Raw genomic sequence first — 20869 nt, forward strand, 5'->3', positions numbered from 1 at the left:
GATTGTTTGGGGGATTAAATATGTTACTACATGGTAAGCATTTGGACTATCTGGCAAACAGTAAGCATTGTTATTCAAAATTATCTTTTTTCACACATTTGCCTTGCTCCATCTGAATGAAATATGTAGTCAGTCATAATTCCCGTGTTTGATTGCATCATTTCGATAAACAACCTCACCAACTCCTCAGGCTATGTTGGAAAAGAGCCATCCTCTCACTTTCACGATTCTTGACTGTAGAAGCTAAGGAAGAAGGAAGTCAATTTGTTGTTCAGGTTCATAAAGAGTCATTGGCAGGTGCAGGGAGCATCTTGTTGTCTCAGCCACGGGTATTCTGTTAACTAGAATGGCCTCTGCCATTGACTTTCCTGGTCACTAAGTTTTCTTTGTGGCTCTCCGTGCTTTCACCATGTCACAAAGACAGGGTTTGTGACGGCAGTGAACAACCTCGGCCTGTGAGCGTCTTTAGTTGCGGCAGACCATCCATTGGTATTCTGTTTATCTTTCAAGCTAATTTGCAGAGCTTCACCAGGTATCCATTCAGCATCACTTAAGGACACCTTTTCAAATTGGATCTGGCCAAAGTAAACATCCTTGAAAAACAGGAATCCATACTCCAGAGGCCATTCGAAAGCATGGGTTTCCAATATAATAGCCCTTTGTTTCTCAAAGCATGGCCCTGGGAGGGCAGCATCAGCATTACCTGGGAGCTTGTTAGAAATGTAGGATCTTGGGCCTCACCACCACGTACTGAAGAGGAATCTTCACTCCCAGGGGATCCATGTGCACAAAAGTTTGAGAAACACTGTTAACCAGATTACCCCTATAATTTCCTGGATGGAGTCTGTGTGTGGTCAGGGAAAGGGAGAGGAAGAAGGGATCACCTTTGAAATTACAGGAAAGGCTTTTACTCTTTGTTCCCACTAAAGGAATGAAAAATGTCCAAAGCCAGCCCTCAGCAACCGTTCAATTATAGACATCTAAAGATTCCAAAAATTCCAAAGGAACATAAAAGTTTACTCTGGACTTGGGCCCAATTTGCTAGGAGTTGCTTTACGCTGACACTCTGGCCAGGGTATTGATGTCAGCCAGCATGGCTGCTGGGACCTGCTGCACGTCCCTCCAAGGAGAGAAAGTGAGAACATCGCTTTGTTGGTGTGGCAGCAAAATCGGAGCAAGGTGCTAAGTCCAATTTGCCAGGAAATATCTTATCACTGATAGCCTCACTCATTCCCCAGGGAAGACAGAAGCAGGCAGGTAAGCCGTACTTCTGCAAAATGAAGAAAGGAAGGTATGGAGGGAGAGAGGATAAGAAGGAGGGGGGAGGAAAAAGGAAGGAAGGAAATAAAACTCATTGTCAGGATGTTTACTTGCTTCTCCTACATCCGTCCTTTTCTTCTGTCTAGCTGTTGGAAAGCCAGTGCTTCTGTGAGCCCTCCTGGGCTAATTACAAAGCAAGAGAAGCATCCTGTCAGTGAACCTCTTGGAGGTAGGTGAGGAGAGACACAGAGCTTTCTTTAGGAGCTGGAGACCCACTTCATAGGCAGGAAAAGTCTGCCAAGCTTATTCCTCCACCTTGCTGAGACCCTCGGCAGTCAGACCCTCTTCATTTAGTAGGCTGTCCTTCTGCAGCCTAGTGCCCAGGCAAGGAAGGGTGGGTGTTGGTCCATAGCTCGGTTCCCACTCCCAGATGGTTCCCTGCTCTATCCTGTCAGCATGGCTGCAGATGAGTGAACACTCTCCATAGACAACACAGCTTGTGACCAGCACAGCCCCGTGGTTCCCACTGTAAGCAAAATGCTAAAATCCACCCTCTAGAAGAAAGAGGTTATGAAATCAGCTCACTGTGTTTTAAAAATTGTCTTAAATTTTCTGCTTTTGTGGATAATGCAGATATTCCTGAAAAATAGCATGTATGTCAGCACGTGTATGCACACACACTCCTCATTTGAAGAAATCTCTCAGAGAAGGATTTGTAAAAATATAAGTTTACTAGCAGCTCATCCAGCAATGTTGTATCCAGGCGACAGCATGTTTGTTTAGTTCTTCAAGTTCTTCAGGTGTCATAGCACTCGACAAACAGATATTTTAAAATATATTCTATGAGTCTAGCACCCTGCTAGTTAACCTAAACCAAGGTGCTCATAATCCTTCTGGGAAGAAGGAATGAATTAGCCCTGTTAATTCTATGATCAGTACAGGATTATACTTCTGTGTAAAACTGGTTCGGTATGGAACATACACAAATAATACTAAATACTAAAAACATGATACATTCTGGTTGAGAGTCATTTTTCTTTCAATAATTGAGCCTTCAGGAACATTTCCACAGAAAGCATTGTCCCTGTACTGTAAGTCGTTTAAATTGAAGAAAAGCTTTTTGTCAGCTCGACAAGGCCCCGGGACGCAAGAAAGCCCAGACGTTGTCTGGGAGTCAGGGAGCAGGATGTCAAGGTCTCCAGCGAACCTTGTTGTGCATGAACCATCCTCTCATCCACCATTTCTTAGAGCAACTCTTTTAGATGATTTCCTACCAGAGCACGAGGAGGAGGCCCTGTTCACAGATCCCTGAGGAGGAAGCACGAGGAGCAAGTGAGGTCCCTCAGTCCGCCCCCTGCTAATCATTCCCTATCAGCCCCCTCGGCTCCTCTTTAGCACAGATCACAAGTTGAAACTATTTTATTTATGTGTCAGTTTGTTCGTAGTTTATTAGCGATTGTCACTCTCCATCCCCAAAATTCCAAGGTCACGCTTCTCTCGTTCCCTGTTTTAGCTCCAATGCCTAGCACGGTGCCCAGGCCATTAGAGGAGGTTGATAAATGTTTTTGAATAAAACAATATGAATGTTTTGCCAAAGCAAATCAATACTGAGGAGAAGGTGAGACTGTACCCCCAGCCTCCACAGCCTTAGTCCCGCTCCTCCCACTGGACAAGACCGTGCTCGGCCTGGGGAGCAGGAAAGAATGAGATGGACACCAGCATGGAATCCAGTAAATACCATTGCAGTTCCACTGAGAAGCCACAAAATTTCTGACAGGAATGAGTCCTCAAAGGGACAGCATTATCAAATGCGCTTCTTAAACATTTCTAGTGAGTGACAATAGAAATCGCTATTCTAAAACGTCACAGCATCGTTTCCAAGTGGAGCCTGTGTCATCCCCCTGGCAAATGACCAGAGCATCAAGGTCAGATTTCCAAGTGAGCTGTAAAACAGTGCCCCGAGACAAGGAGCCCTGAGCCTCGTTTACTCCGTCGCTCTAGCAGCCAGCCCAGCTGCTGGCATGGAGGGCGTCCTGGGCAATTGACTGTTGATGAACAAATTAGGAAGCATTCTCTTAATTCTTGAGTATGTAAATAATTCTTAAATGACAAGAAACAAAAATAATACGGGGAAAAGCTATAATTTAATACATGCAGCAAAAAAACTTTTAATACAAAGGATTTGTGGGAAGAAAAAAACCGAGTCAAAAAATTGGGGGAGCCCACCCAAAAAACTAAATTCAAAGATTCTTTTAAATCCTGCAAAAATTAATGGTATATAAGGATATACCAAAAATTATGTGAATGTGTATATTATTCATATTCTCTTTTGAAGCCTGGATTCTTCTTTGAATAAAGTACTGAGAGTAATTTCTCACTCTGGACCAGATTAGCCTGTGTTTTCTTTCCTAGGTTCTAGATGGAAATGAATACTTCAGGAATCCATTTTTTTCTGTTCTGCCCTGGCCCTGGCTCTCTGGTTGTCTCTGGGCCAAGTTATTCCTGCAGCCAAAGGGAAACTCATCATGTTCTATAGAACAAAGGGTAAGTATTGCAGATAGGGCTAGCAGGTGTGTTAATTTACTGGATGTAAAGTATAGAAAAGTCTTTTGACAAGAGGTTTAGATGGAATCCTACCAGTGTGCTAAAAGAAGAAATACACCGAATGAATAGAACTCTCACTAAGAAGGAAGAGAACAGTGGTGAATGATAGTCCTGACACCGTCGTTCCCAGGCAGAAAAATGGACTAAACATTCCAGAACAATACCTGATAGACTAAGCAACTGAATGGGGGAGGTAACCATCAGAACTCCTCTAGTGTGCTGCGGTCACCCCAGTGTGGAGCTTTTCCTGACAAGAAGTTAAAATCTCTTAAATGTAGCCACATCCTCCAACACCTGATTCTGTGCTAGAATAGTGCAGTTTGAAATTCGTCCACGTGTTCTTGATATCCTGGAAAACAATGATCATTTTTACTAACTTCTCTGTGCCTCAGCTCCCTTCGCTGTAGACGGGAGGTAGTAATAGTCACTACCTCACAGAGCTGTTGCAAAAATTGAATGTAAAGCTTTTAGAAGAGTGGTTGGCATACAGAAGTCATGTGTTTGAGATCATGGTGAAGACCACGATAACGGCAACAATGATGATGTTTCCTTTCCTTATAGGAAGTTCCTTGCAACTTTCAGTGACATAAAGATATAATGTGTTGCTTTTTAATGCTAGGCCGTTGTGTAGATTGTGTTATTGACCTCAACTCTTTACCTCCTCTCTGTATCCATGCCTTACTTACTTATTTTGGCAGATGGAATGGAGTGTTTAAGCCTTAAGAAGACTTGAGTGTTTTGCTTGCCCTCTCTTACCTGTAACAATAGTTAATTCAGCCATGCTGAATTAATAGAAATAAGCAACGAACATAATATATAATAAGATCATGGCTATAAATGAAAAGTTTGGTTTAGCTAAAGTTGTGTGTGTGCGTGTGTGTGTGTGTGTGCTCATGTTAAAACTCATGGAATTGTTATTTTTATAAGTAAAAAGAGGTCAAATATGGCAATTCCATATGGTTCAACCTAAATATTCTGTAGTGTGTGCATTGGGATCGCTATTTAAATACATTCATTTATCACCTGTAGGAAGAGTTCCCTAAAATTAAATAAGGGTAGAGTGTCTGTCACATAGTTGACACTCAGTAAATATTTACTGAAAATGTTATTCAATAAAGACAAAAAAAATCAAACAACACTTAGTATTTTCATCTTATTGGAAGGAATTCTCTAAGTACCTCATACATTATTTTATTTACTCACATTTCAGCTGTAATCAATATTATGTATGATTTTTAACTGTTCGCTTTTTATAACCAGGCTGCTGTGCATAAAGGGCAATGGGCAGATATTTTATGGATCTTGAGCAAGCTTCGCTCAATAGCAGGTAACCTTCTAAAACCCCAGAGATCTGTTTCCAATGGCTACTGGAAATGTTACTCCTGGTTACATCAAATTCAAGTATAAATGTACTGAATATTGAGAGGAAAGTGCTTCCTCCTCTTCAGAAAGTAAGTCAAATAATACAAATCAGTGTTCTATATTGTCAAAATGTGGAACAAATCTAAACCTCAATTTTCTTTCATCAAATGTATTTGCATCTTGTGGATATTTCCCAAATAAAAATTCTGTGGTAATAGTGGACACAACTCAGTGAATGGAACTTCAGATTTCTGTTCCTGGCTATACCTGTGATGAGTGCTATCGTCCTATTACCTAGATCCAATCTCTGCCTAACAAAGGTACTAAAGAAAGCATCCCCTTCCACTTCTCTAAACATTTGTGCCATGATGACATCATAATGTTTCCTCATTCAAGCACATGTCTGCGTGTTTACCAGATCATTGCTTTCCCATCATGTTGCTTAGATTAAGCATCTCATCGTGCTGTTAACTTTAAAAGGATAGTCCCAGGCTGGAATAAGTTGCTTACAAACCAGGCTGACTCTTCCATTTTTAGCTGCCGTGAAGAGATTTACTATTGCAACGTGAGCAACTGCTGTTCTGCTGCTCTCTCTCAATGGATATAGGGTGCACCCATTTTAGTAACCATGGTTGTTACCAAAACTGTATCTCTTGGAATTAGATGCGTGTCTCCTTTGTTAAAGAAAAGGACAGAAGAGCATTCAGTCCCATGCCCACATTTCATTTTTAACCCAACAATACCTATTCCAAAAACAGGCACTAATGTACTTTTCACCTCATAGTCTGCAACTTGCTTTCTCTCCTGAAGCCTGAAAAACAAATCGGTTCAAAACTCTGTGTTCCAGCCAGGCAGGATTAACAACTGGGAACCTGCACACACAAATTTTCGTATCCATCATGGTGAGAGATAGTAAAACTCAGACCAGTTTTCTCCAAGCTCCTAGATATCTGGGTACTCTCATGAGTCCTCAGCTACTTCCTGGGAAGTAAGTGGAAAAGAGTGGCAGATGAGAACACAGCTTTGAGATTAACCTGGTGCCACTCTCCCCAAGTCAAGACATTTAACTGTTCCTCCCCTTTGTACTCTGTCCCTCACTGCAGAAGTCAGGGGTCCCTGACCAAATGAGCAATTTTTTAAATTTTTAATCCAAATAAGCAATTAAGATATATCTTTTAATTTCTCACTATACCAGTTTCTAAATGCAGACACTAAAGATAATATCTTTATCCACCTAATTCAAGTTATACATTTCTTATTAGGATTTAAGTACAATGCCTTAAATATCTATAATCATTTCTTAGCTTTAAGCACTTTTGTAAACCTGATCTTATTTGATCCAACAACAATGCAAAATAGAAGTTTCTGCAGATGGTTGGTGCATTTTATAAATAAAGAAGCTGAGAGGCAATCATCAAATATTTTCCAAGATCAACTTCCTAACTCTCAAAGCCGTGTTTTTCTACTCCGCCAACATTTCCCAAAATTGATTCTGTAGAAGAACAATCAAGTGAGATCCTCCCTGAAAAGGGTGTTACAACATATATTCACGTTCTAAAGCCTTGAGAAATCCTGAAATAAGGAAAGCTCCCTAAATGGTTTAACTCAAAAGTTCCTTAACTTATTGTGCACAAAACTCATTTGTTGCCCAAGGTTTATGACCTTCTCCTGGAATTGCCTCTTAGGTCATATTTTGTAAATTTATGAGCTCCTCAAGGGCAAGGACTATATTTTACTCAATGGTATGTTTGGGTGATGTTATGGGTTGTATTGTGTCCCCCCAAAATTCATATGTTGAAGTCCTAACCCCAATACCTCAGAATGTGACTTGATTTTGAGATAGGGTCATTGCAGGTGTAATTAGTTAAGATGAGGTCATGCTGGAGTAGAGCAGGCCCCTAATCCAATGTGACTGGTGTCCTTCTAAAAGGGAAATTTGGACACACACACACACACACACACACACACACACAAGTAGAACACCATATGAAGGTGAAAGCAGAGATCAGGGTGATGCAACAGAAGTCAAGGAATGCCAAAGATTGCCAGAAAACTACCAGAAACTAGGAAAGAGGCGTGGAACCATTCTCCTTTACAGCCCACAGGAGGAACCAACACTGCCGACATCTTGATCTTGGACCTGTAGCCTGCAGAACTGTGAGACGATAAACATCTGTTGCTCTAAGCCACCTAGTCTGTGGTACTTTCTTACAGCAGCCCTGGGGAGCTAAGACACGTTCAGTTTCTGCCTCTATTAGGTGCTATGAGAAGGGAGGGTCAAGTTCCTGCTCTTGAAGAGGTGGCATCCTAGTGAGGGAGACAGCAAGTAAATAAATAAATGTAAAATATAATTCATCTCCATCTGCAAGAGGAAATTGAGGCTCAGAGAGACTAGTCCAAAATATAAATCAAATCTTATCCATGAACACAATAGGAAGTCCCTGAAGGCCCATCCCCACCAGGTGCCACCACACATCCTGCCAGCACTCGAGCACCATCTCCAAATTGTGTGTAACCGAGTAACATGAAATTCTTTCCTGGCTCTTACTTGCCAAAAAATATGAGATCTTGCCAAGAGTGGAAGTCCTGGATTTGAAGTCGGGGAACCTGATCTGAGTCTCTGACTTGCTTTCTGTGCAACCCATTACATCAATTTATACATCTGAGTCTCAATTTTCTCCTTTACAAAATAATACCTACTCAATAGGATTATTGTGAACAGTAAATGGTGACAAAGAAAAATAATTGGAATTTATTTATTTCCCCTCAATCTTTTGTTGGCTCAAACTCATAGGTTCTAGACATCTCTCACATAACTTTGTTGTTTTTGTTTTTGGTTGATTGTGGTTTTGTTTGTTTTTGGTTTCTAGATGCCTAATATGTCTACTCAGAGGCGCTGTGCTTGCAACCAAATTTGGATTTCAAGGCAGGAAGTCGTTATTCTTATGTTCCATGAAATGTGTACTAAAACAGCAACTATCTCCATGGTCCCACTCTTCTCCCCACCATACACACATTAGACAGATAACTCGAGCTAACACACTTTTTCCCTTGAGAATGACTCATGGTAGGGATGACAGAAGGTTAGGGTTGTCTGAGTAATAAGGGCCCCCCGTCCATATGTGTACACTCAATACCATCTGTTTTTCCCAACTGCTGCTGTTCCCAAATATAGCCTCCATCAGCCGCTCAGCCTCTCCCAGCAACTTCTCAATGCACTCTCCACTTGGCGGCTCCTCTTGCTAACAGCACTCCTTGTGTGCCTCCTAGAGGTGTTCCCATCAGTGTCTGCTGGTCCCCATAACTTCTATCTTCATAGAGGCAGCTCCTGCATTTGGTACTTAGAACCTGTTCTGCATCTGCCCACTGTAAATTCGGCTGTTGACTTCTTTATATTAAGTTGCAAGATTTCTTTAGTCTGGTTACAAGTCCTTTATCTGATCTATAATTGGCACATATTTTTTCCCGGGAGGTGACTTGTCATTTCAGTTTGATAATGGTATCTTTTAAAGCACAAGAGATTTTAATTTTAACTTAATCCAATTGATCGATTTCTTTCTTTAATGGCTTTCTTTTGTTTTTGTGTCTAAGAACCCAATGCCTAACCCAAGATCACAAAGATTTTCCCTTATGTTTTTTTCCAGAAATTTTTTGTTTTAACTTTTACTTTTAGGTCTATGATATATTTTGAGTTAATTTTTGTCTACGTGTGAAGTAAAAATCTAAGATTTTTGCTCTGTGTTGTTGTTGTTGTTTGCATATGAATATCCAATTGTTTTAGCACCACTTGCTAAAAAATTATCCTTTCTCCATTGAAATGCTTGGCATCTTTTTAAAAAATCAATCGACTATAAATTGATTATATATTGACTGTAAATTGACTATAAATAAGAGTTTATTTCTGAGCTCTCAACCCTGTTTCATTGATTTATATGCCTGTCTTTATGACAATACCAAATTGTCTTGATGGCTATAGGTGATAATAAGTTGAAATCAAGTTGAATAGGTCTTCCAATTTTTTTCTTCTTTTACAAAGATGTTTTTTTATTCTAGGTCCATTGTAGTTCCAAACAAATTTTAAGAACAGCTTGTTAATTTATGTAAAAACTCCTGTTGAGATTTTGATAAGGATTACATTGAATATATAGACCAATTTTGGAAGTATTCTCATCTTAACAATTATGAGTCTTCTAATACAAAAGCATGGAATATTTCTCCATTTGTTTAAATCTTCTTTCATTTCTCTCAGCAATGAGTTATATTTTTCAGTATATAAAACTTACATTTTTAATTAAATTTATTCTTAAGTATTTTATTCTTTTTAATATTATTGTGAATGAAAATGTTGTCTTACTTTTATTTTCAGATTTTTTTTTTTGCCAGTACGTAGAAATATAACTGATTTTGTATATTAATCTTGTATCCTGCAACCATTCTGAACTTGGTCATTAGTTCTAGTAGTTTGCTTTTGGCTTAATTAGAATTTTGTACACATAGGATCATGTCATAGAATAGTACTTTCATATTTTATAGTAAGACTCTTTTATGTTTTCCTTCTTCATCTAGACACTTATAGTGTCACTATTAAGTATGATGGTAGCTGTGAATTTTTAATAAGTGCCTTTTATCAGTTAGAGAAAGTTCTCCCTCATTGCTAGTTTGTGAAGAGTTTTTATTATGAGTGGGTGTTGGATTTTGTCCAATACTTTTCCTGTTTTTTTCAGAGACCATAATGTGGTTTTTGTAATTTATTCCTATAATATGGTGTATTAAATTAACTGATTTTCAGATGTTGACCCAACCTGAATTCCTAGACTAAATCCCACTTGGTCATGCTGTATTAGCCTTTTGACATGTTGCTAAATTAAGTTTGCTAGTAATTTGTTAAGAGTATTTGTATCTATGTTCATGAGGATTAGTGGTCTGTAGTTTTCATTTCTTATGATGTCTTTGTCGGGCATTGGTGTTATGGTTACAATGATGTCATAGAATGTACTGGGAACTATTCCCTCCTGTATTTTCTGAAAATGTTTGTGAGGATTGGTATCATTTTGTCTGAAATATTTTATAAAATTCAACAATGAAGACAACTGGACCTGGGCACTTCTTTGTGAAAGATTTTCGATTATTAATTCAATTTCTTTACTTTTCATAAGACTATTCAGATAAAGATACTAAAAGCTCATAGTTTGTAGGCTTGCCTCTGATAGTATACAGGGTCTCTGCTGCTCCCATCAGTTAAGGTGTATGATCACTTGGAGTCAGTTGTATTATTGGCTCATATTATTGTAATTATTTAATTTGATTAAATATTAAACTTCTTGAACAGGAGTATAAAAAGAAAAATGTTGTTTATAAGAAAACTTAGTTTGAAATGCCTTGGAAAGACTTGATGAAGGCAAATAGCTTTTAAAATAATTGAGAAACAATTTTAAAATATTGAGAGAGGCGATTGCAACAGTCTAGAGGGATCCTGAAGTCAAATTGCATCAAAGTGTTTTTGAGTCCTTACTCCAAAGGGCTGGAAGAAAGTATTTGCGAAGGATACATCTGATAAAGGAAATCTCTGTACCTTCCTCTCAATTTTGCTGTGACCATAAAATTGTTCAAAAAAAATACAGTTATTTCTAAAAAAATAATAATAATAAAATAAAATAGTTAAGTATATGTCCTTAACCTCATTTAATAGTTTAGCAGAAGCTTTGAGAGATATTCAGAGTCTGATAGGATATCACTTAAATATCTGTAAGAGTTGTGGTGCTGACATACAGGAAAAATCTGAAAAGAATTAAAAATAGTAGACAGCAGTAAATAAATTAGTTGATCCAATCAAATGATGAAGAAACTTAGGTGGAGTTTGCAGATACAAATCAATTTTGAGAATTAAGTGATGTGTAACTGAAATCCCAATGATCACTTGGGGGAATGGAATTCAAGTCCTCATGCTCTGGAGTTACATGGCCTGGATTTTAGGTCTGCTCCTCCACAGACTGTTTGCGAGACTTCCAGCAAGTTACTTAACCACTTTGTATTCGGTTTCATCACCTGTAAACTCTGCACTTACTTCATGAGGTGTTTGTGCGGTTTACATATTGCTACAGACTTGACGGGCTTATGGCAGCACCTGACACACAATTAAGTGTTCAACAAATGTTGGCTGTTGTTGCTGTTATTTATTATTAATATTCTTATTAGCAAGAAAGGGTTACAGATGTCCATTTCACTCAGATGGTCTCAAGGAGGTTTAAGTGATTACTGGTCACAATTTACCATGAAGTCCTCTCCTTGGGAGACTCGTAAATACACCTTTCTATATTTCAATTGCTCTGACTTTCCAGCAGCCCCAGGGCTGATGATTTAGCCTGAGGAAAATACCTGGTTTCAAAAAAAGTATCTGGCGTTAACTTCTGGTTTCAAGCTTAAACCCTAAGGCTCTGCAGATTGTCTGGCTTCCACTACTCGGGGGATGAGCAGTTAACGGACTGAAGTCTTGCTGCTTTTGGACATTTGTTTGAAGAGGAAAAACAGCTCTAATGACTTTGCTGGGACTGTGGATGATCCTTTCTTTAACCAAGTGGCCCTTGAATGTGAGAACTAATATGGGGAACGAGAAATATTTCTAATTACTACTTTTGAACAGCATAATAGCAAAGACTTCTATAGCGCTTGCTATAAGCCGGCACTGTTCTTCATACATTAACTCTTTAAGTATTGTTCAGAGCTACTGATTTAGAGGTGCTAACTTGATTCACTCATTGTTCAAATTTTTCCCCTCAGCAAATATTTCAAAGAATATAGAGGCTAAATAAAGTTCCGTAAAGCAAATCTGTGTCCCAGGGTGCTAAGAGAAAGAGCGCATGACGCAGTCAGCCTGGTGACTGTTAGAGCTCATTTGTAGCTGGTTAAGAGACTGAAACTAAAAAGCAGATCCTGCTTTCAGCACTCAATTGCGTGATGCCTAAGTGGTCAGTGCGACTCAGATCCAGTCGGCCGTAACGAAGCTGAACTCCAACGTGCTCTTTCTGCCCCGAGGAGCCAGTTCTGATTTATTCTTCCCTCCGCCCTCTGGAGAAAGAGAGAGCTCCGGGGAATTTTTGTGTCAGGAAGTGAAAAATGTTCTGAATTTTCCTAAAGATTGAAGGTATTTCTTTAACCCATGGTTAACACACAGAGATGGTCAATCTGGGTTACGGAGAATGTGAGTGACCTCAAATGCTGCTCCAAGAGCGGTCAACTGGCACATGTTCAGTGCCCCCTGGTGGAGGAAGATGAAAGGTGCCCTCCTTTCTTTCTTTCCCTTAAAAAGTAGGTAAGATCTTATGATATGCGTGTTATACACCATTCTCCCCTGGCTTCGTCTTGTTTTTCCTACTTCTTTTTTCCTTTAGCCAAGATTTTTTACCTTTCTGTGTTTACATGTATTTTACCTTTTTGTAATTTTGTAAACAAACATTTCTTTCTGGGCAACCAACATACCATTAATAAATGAGGCTGATAGCCTCTGGGGTGCCCACTAGAGTGCCTAGGGTGTTAATGGCTAGCATCATTCTTTCTCTTCCAATCTGTCAGTGACCATGTGATACCAGTGGTTAAATATTTTTCATATTTTCCCTAAATATAAGCATACATATGTATGTATGCTTGCACATAGAGTCAACCTGTGATTTTAAAACTCTTTATTCCTTAGGGTTCTCAAAGACCAAATAATGCTAAAGAAAATCACCCTAAAATTGAAAAGATGTGTCCCAATTATATTCAAATACATCATACAAAGTACCTATTATTCAACGGCCTATAACTAACAGTGGTGATTTCAGGTACTCAACAAAGGAATGAAGACCATTAAGAGTGAGTTGTCACCTTCAAAAGTTCTGTAGTCACTCAAAGTCAGAGTTGCTCAAAAGAGGAAGATTCTGCATCTCTGATATGACTGCACCTCATGACTCCCCTCAGGCCGAGTCCCATCGGCATCTGTAGATGTGATTTGCCCATGTCTTTTAAAAGGGATCTTCTCACTGATTAGGTCCATAGGGTTATAATACTGTCCTGGTCAGGGTTGATTTGCAGAAGACAGAAATTACTTTCAAAAGAAAGGAGTTTTAAAAAAGAGATATGGGTGCTTACAAAATCATTGGTAGAGCTAGAAGAGCAGGGTCTGGGTGAGCTTTCAGGAACAGCTCCCATAAAACCATTTCAGAACTGACCTGCCAGGGTCATGGCTTCTTTTGCCACAATCAGAAATACGGCATTTAGGTGGCTGCCACTGGAAAGTTTGACTTCAGGAACACACTGTCTTACTGATGCTCCAAGCTCTATCTCTCAACACCTACAAAGCTAATGATTGGACACAAGAATTCCGCTGTAGAAAAACCCAGTGTCTTCACAACTCTGTTTTCCAGAAGAAACAAGAGAGAAAAAAAGTTGAAATGTGGCCTCTAATTTCATGCAAATGAATTTGAGTGCCAAATCTCATCGCATCTAGACCCTTATCAAAGGAGTCCAGGAAATGAAAATTTTAGCATTCTATAATTTTACCAGGCGGGAAGGCATATTAGAAGAGCATTTTTCAAATTCTACATTGCAAATTACTTGTGGGTCATAAAATCAATTTATTTAATGGGCCATGAAATCAATTGATTTTTAATGAAATGGAATAGAATATATTCCTATGTAGTAAGGGAGGAGCTTTTTTTGCAAAGCTTTTTATTGCAGGGGTGTGTATGTGTGTGTGTGAGTACTGGGTTATGATGTAAAATGATCATATGTACCGTATAAACTAGGGCCAAAAAAGTTTGATATCCACTGCACTATAAGGCAAGTAGAATGGATTCTGAACACTAACACACGAATATCCAACATAAACTCTGCAAAGATGAATTTATATATAAACTAACTGTGTTAGTTTTCTATGGCTGCTGTAACAAATTATCACAAATGTAGTGGCTTAAAACAACAAAAATTTATCATGTTACAGTTCTGTAGTTAAGAAGTCCAAAATGGGCCTCACTGAGATAAAATCAAAACTTTGGCAGGGCTGCCTTCCTTTCTGGAGGCTCTAGGGGAGAATTTCTCCACTTCCTTCCCTTTTCCAGTTTCTAGAGGCTGCCCACATTCCTTGGCTCATGGCCCTCTTCTTCCATCTTCAAAGCCAGTAGCATCCCGCCAACTCTTTCTCAGGTTGTCATCTCTCTGGTTCTCTGCTGTCATCTGTTTTTAAGGACCCTTGTGATTACACTGGGTCTGCCTAGATAATCCAAGATAATCTTTCTATTTTAAGGTCAGCTGATTAGCAACCTTAATTACATCTTCAACTTTAATTTCCCTTGGCCATGAAGCCTAACATATTCACACGGGTACCAGGGATTAGGACATGGTCATCTTGAGAGGCAGGGGACATTATTCCATGTACCACCCTATCCAAACCAAATTAAAGATCCAGGGAATGTCTGTGTGTCCTATAAGATAGGGAGGAAAGGTACAACTGATCTTGCAATGCAGATCTCTCTCTTTTTTGCTGCTTTCAGAGCCAAGTTAGATAGGGAAAATGCGTGCTTTTCCTACAAGAAAACGCATAAAAATATATATAATTTCATTAGTCCCCTCATTTTAGGATGCTTCCTGTTGGTTCCTTACTAGGAACAATGCTGAAAATAGCTGGTTAACTTTTATATCTCCTCCTTTCTCTCTCCCCTAGCATCAAAGTTGAAATACCATTTTACTTCAATTTAATATCAATAAGTCCATCAGCAAATTTATACTACATTTTATGTGTGTACTCCACTCTTCCACCATTTGTTAAAGTTGTGCCATATCTACATTGTCAGAACATTGCTCTCATACACTATAGTGTTTTCCTTATCTCTGTCATGTAGTCTCTGTTTTGCAAGTAAATGTGTATTCGATACTCACAGATAAATACGTAGTTAATGCTCTCCAGTCGCTTTAGCTGTCTGCAGATTTCTCGGGAAGGGATGTTGGAAACAAGATCCCCTGAGTGCTTACCTGTTGGTAAGAGTATCAATGGCCTTTATGCTTGACGGTCAGTTTGGCAGAATGTAAAGCTCTTGACTTAATTTGTTTCCTTGAATACAGTAAATGTTACTGTATTGGCATAAAGCATTGCTAAAAAAAATTACAAAACATTGTTTAAACTATAACTTTTTTCCCTTTATAAGTGACCTGAACATTTGCCAGAAAACTCAAAGAGTTTTATTTCTATTTCTTATTAGTGCAATTGTTTTATTAGAATATATCTCAGTGTTAGCTATTCTGGCACAGTTTTCCCATAAACATAGTGCAATTTCAAGGACTTCTTTTGTTTCATGAAACTATTCTTGAAGCATAGTTTTTAGTACTTTTTTGTCACATTGCTTTGCTTTGCTTTGCGGGGACTCATAATTGTACATATTGCATATTTTTTTGTCTATCTTATGTCTATAACTTTCTCCGAGGTCTTATTTCTATTTTCAAATGTTTAACCTTTTTATTTTTCTCATTTTCATCATCTATCTAAAAGTATTATCCACACTGGTATTTTTAATTTCTTCTAACTTAGCCTAGTTCTAAAACGATTTTTTTTTTCTTTTTCTTCCTAATTAGTTTTTAGTTTGGTCAATTTTCTTTTCAAATCTTTCTTTTATCCAAACATTTTGTTTCTGGTTTTTTCTAATTTTAATTTATGCTGTTCTTTAAGATCTTCTAAAAATATTTTAATTTCAATTTGTTTTTGAAAGATTAATGTTTTTTACATGATTGTCCATAAAAATGTTGTTCTGCTTAGTGTACCTTTTTTCTTATAATTAATTTGTGTGGGATGTGACTAAAGTCCTTTGCTACTCCTCATGTTCAAGTGAGACGGGTTTGCCTGCCCTTTTAGATGTCCCTAACTCCAGTAGGTTGCTGGGGTGACTTTCATATCTTCACAACTTCAGGGCTTCCTTTGGTGTTGCTATTAAGAAATATTAGCAAGTATGGCTTCATACTTTCCCCTTCTGTGTCCCTTTCCCCCACTTTTATCTGGATTTTCTCTTTCCTTTGCTCCTAGAATCCCTGCCCTGCTCAACTTGGACTCTACTCCCAATAGTGTGTCCTCAGTGAAAGTCTTTGGCCAGAAAGGACACATGAATCTGTTAATTTCAAGAGTTCATAGCATCCAAAACTCACCTACCATCTAGCCTTCCTACAGTGCCTCCTCCTTCACAGGAGCATTGACACTTGCAAAGCCCCCTGCCTATTTTTGCTGCTGTTTTCAGAGAAGCCCATGGAACTTTCCACACTAAAGGGGAACATGTTAATTTCTGACTTCTCTAGCTCTCTCTTTGCCCTCCTGACTGTCTCCCACACAGATGCTTATATAGCGTAATTCTTGCTGCTCTTATTGGTTTGCTGTTGGTATTTAGGAGTTCATGCGGTGTCTCACGCTACATTTTTTGTAGAACTTTCCATATTTTTTGTTGTTGTTGATGGTGGTAGTATTTTTCATTTACCTTTTTTTGCCTATTTTTGAGGGGAATTGAGAGATTCTAAATCTATGTCATCACCATTTGCCTTCTTTCTTGTTAATTAAACTGTGCATGAAGAACTCAAAAATTCCCTTTTCCTTCATTGGTATCTTTTACAAGACGTCAAGCTCCACATGTCAAGACATGTCCCAGAACTGCAATGAGATATTATCTCACACCATTAGGATGATTATTATCTAAAAACAAAAAAAAATCAGAAAATAACAAATGTTGGCATTGGATGTGGAGAAATTGGTACACTTATGCATTGTTGGTAGGAATGTAAAATGGTACAGCAGCTATGGAAAACGGTATGGCAGCTCCTCAAAAAATTGAAAAGAGAATTACCATATGATCCAGAAACCCACTTTGAAAGCATCTCGAAGAGGTATTTGTAAACCCATGTTCATAGCAATATTATTCACAATAGCCAGAAGATGGAAGCAAGCCCAGTGTCCATCAATTCCTGAATGTATAAACAAAATATGGTATATACATACAATGGGATATTATTCAACCTTATAAAAGAAGGAAGTTCTGACACCCTACAACATAGATGAACCTTGAGGATTTTATGCTGTGAAAAAAATATATACAAATACTATTTGAAATAGTAACTGTAATAGTAAATACACAAAAATACAAATACTGTTTGATTCCACTTATATGAGGTACCTTCCTAGAGTAGTCAAATTCACAGAGACAGAAAGTAGAATGATTGTTGCTAGGGACTGTGGAAGGGAGGAATGGGGAGTTGTTTAATGGGTATAGAGTTTCAATTTTGCAAGATGAAAACAGTTCTGCAGAGTAGTTGTACAACAATGTGAATGTACTTAACACTACTGAACTGAACACTTAGATTAAAATGGTAAATTTTATGTTCAATGTATTTTACAATTAAAAACAATCTTTTTTAATTTTGAATGTCACAGCGCTGGTGTGTCCTCCAATGTTCCATCTCTCAGTGAGCAGCACCACCATCTACCCAACTGCTCAAGCCAAGGAGGGGTCTAGGAGTCATTCTTGACTCTCCCACTTCACGCTCAATCCATTATCGCATCCTGTGATTCTAGATAGCTCCTAAATCTATCCACTGCTCTCCATCCCCACTGCTTTAATCTTAGTCCTCTTTCCTACACTATTTGTCTCCCTTCCACCGATGTTTGGAACAATTCAGTCACCACACTTCAGTCAGATAGAATGTCCCAAAACTGAGAATGGATCACATTACTTCCTCAAAAAAGCCCAAACTCCTTAAGCAGGCTTACAGACAAGGACTATATAACCTGGTCACTGTTGATTTCCCCAGCCACACTGCTCACCACCCCATCCACCCTCACTTCTCATTCTAGCCCTGCCACACCACAGACCCTCAGCCTGGGTCTGGGCTCCAAGTGAAGCAGGCACTCATGGCTTTGAGAGACGTTCATACAGCTCAAGGCCATCGCTCTTCTGCCCTCGTGCACTATTCAGCTGTGATCTTCATTAAATGCTTTTTGATTTGTGCCACAAAGTCTTCAGCCATGATTCACCAGGCCTAGCAAGTACATTAATATCAAGAAATGGGCTATAATGGGCTTTTAACAATATAATTCTCCAGAAAAACAGAACGTATTTCAGTCTCTGAAATGTTCGTCTTTGTAAAATGCAGTAATGAAAAGATAATTTGATCTTCCAGACATTCCAATCATATTTTTCCATGATCTGCTCTCTCATGCTCTCTATTGGCCTTATTCTCTCTTCATATATTAGTAATAAAAAATAATAATAAAAATTCCATCCCCCATGCTTAACTCCACATTACTCTGCTTCAAAATGTTCCTTTTGCAACTTTGTCTTATTTCCTTAGGTTTTATATTTTTTCCTCTTTCATCATTTTCCATTAATCTCCAAGTCCTCCCCTTAGCGCTAATGGCTCAAAGTTAATGTGCCTCATTGAGGACACGAGGGGACTGGGCTTCTTGACCTTCCTTGTCCTCCTCTTGACCTGATCAAGATATTATACTTTGCTTTTTGAGTATAGAAATAAAGAGAAAAAAATATATCAAATAAATTAGAGAATTGCTTAAAATTGCTGAACCAACAGAAGCTCCTAAACTCAATACTAAACAGTGGATTTACAAAGAGTTCCCTTTTCAAGCAGCACTCTTGTGGGAACCAACAGTTTATAGTCAACTTCTACTCTTCCCCCTTAATTCCTCATTCTCGTCCAATCTCAGAACTTCAACTCTCCATCCCATCCTACCAGTTCACAACTCTATCACTGGACCTGACGCTTCACCCAAGAGCCAGGATTTCCAACCATAGTTCAGACATTTCTATATGAGGCTCTTGCCATTTCCATAAACACAGAATTTCTAAATTTTATTTCTTCCCCATCTAGAGCCTTTACTTTGTGTTTCTAATATTACCATTCTTCCAGATACCCAGATTCAAGTTATCCTACTGAGCACCTAATATATGCCTCTCTGATATGTACTGGGAATAGAGAAATGGATGTAATCCTCACTCCAACATGCGCCCAGTCCAGCCAGGGAGAGTGACAAATAATCGGAGGGCAGGCGCCAAAGTCTGGAAAGGGTCGCACTAGGATCACAGTTTACTGTTTTCTTCCCTTCACTCCTGATTGTCAACTTTTCACCAAGTGCTGCAGTCTTTTAATCCAGCATATAAGATTTGTCACTGACACCAGTCTTCTTTCCAACTTGAAATTCGGAAGTTGTGTTTCCCACGTTTTCCTGCATTCACTCAGTCCCGAGCACAATCTCTGCTTCTTTGGTTTGGCTCACAGGCTCCACCCTCCTCTTCACAGGGCTGCCAGGTCATCACCTCCTGTCTTGGCTGCTCCAACATCCTCCTCTCATTGTTTCCACCTCTTCCAACCTGTCCAGGACATCAGACTGAATTTCCTACAGTGCTACATTCCCAAAGCCATTCTCCTACTCAGAAGCCTACTGTGGTCTTGATCGTGTGTACAGTGGGGAGCCTTCATGGGGTCCCCTTGCTAGAGGCAAGCAACTCTCGCTTGCCAAGCTTATCTCCCACTCATCTCCAAAACTCTGCTCAGGAATGAAAGCCAAGGCTCCTTTCCAAATGTGTGCCTTCAGTGAGCCACCTTTCCCTGCCAGCTCTGGTGACTCCACTCAAACTCTGCCTAGCCTTTCAAGACAAGCTCAGATTCCAGTGCTTTTCCTGACTACTGTGACAAAACCTAATTGTTCCGTCTCTGATTTCATCCAGAGCTAGCCCACAGTCCCCAGATCGCCCAAGGCCCAACGGGTCTGCTTAGAAATGGTTACGTCTTCTACATTGCAGAGGTGTGATGGCCAGTTGATGCCCTTTTATCTTTTATGTTGTATAAGTTCTTATAGTAAATTTTGGGTTTTCAAATTGAATAAAAAAGAAGAAATTGCTCAGTCTTAAAGAGACAAACGTTTTTGAACTCGAGGTATATGAGACCATATCAGGTACGTCCCAGGTTACAAATGGAGTCAAGAATACACTGCCCTACCAATCCAGCCCCCAGAAAAACGATTATAGTAACAATCTCAGCCTTCCCTTCCCCTCCCTGCTTCGCCCTCGGGCTGGCCTTTCTTTCCTTGGAACTTTAAGATTTTACCTTTCCTACCAAAACTTGCTCTCGTGAAATGACCTCATGAGCAGGGTAGAAAGAGAAAGAATGCCGGACTAAGAGTCTTAAGACCTGTGTTCTGGTGCCAGTTCTAACAGAAGGAGTCAACATCATGAGAAGTCACTTCACCTCTGTGCCTCATTTTCTTTGTCTGTGAAATAAGGAAATTGAACAAGATGATTCTCTGAGGTTCCCCCCACTTCTAATATTTGTACATACACGGCACTATATCCATGGTGATTATTAACAAGTGATTAATAAATAAGTGCTAAGTTGTTAATTCTTCTTGGAGTAATTTATTTTAGCAGACCTAACACTCTAAGCAAAATAAATGACTCTAACTATGATATTTTCTCCAGCTTTTCCAGAGCAGAAATTTGGGAAAGGAAACAGAAGTGAATGCTGAACCCAAGTAGCTTCTTCCTCCTGAGGTCAACCTGGCTGCCCATGTTATTACTCCACGGCAAGAATATGACTATCAGGTAAAAAAAATTCAAAGGTTAATAGTTCA

This window comes from Diceros bicornis, chromosome 5, assembly GCF_020826845.1.
Source record: "Diceros bicornis minor isolate mBicDic1 chromosome 5, mDicBic1.mat.cur, whole genome shotgun sequence".
Taxonomy (NCBI): Eukaryota; Metazoa; Chordata; class Mammalia; order Perissodactyla; family Rhinocerotidae; genus Diceros; species Diceros bicornis.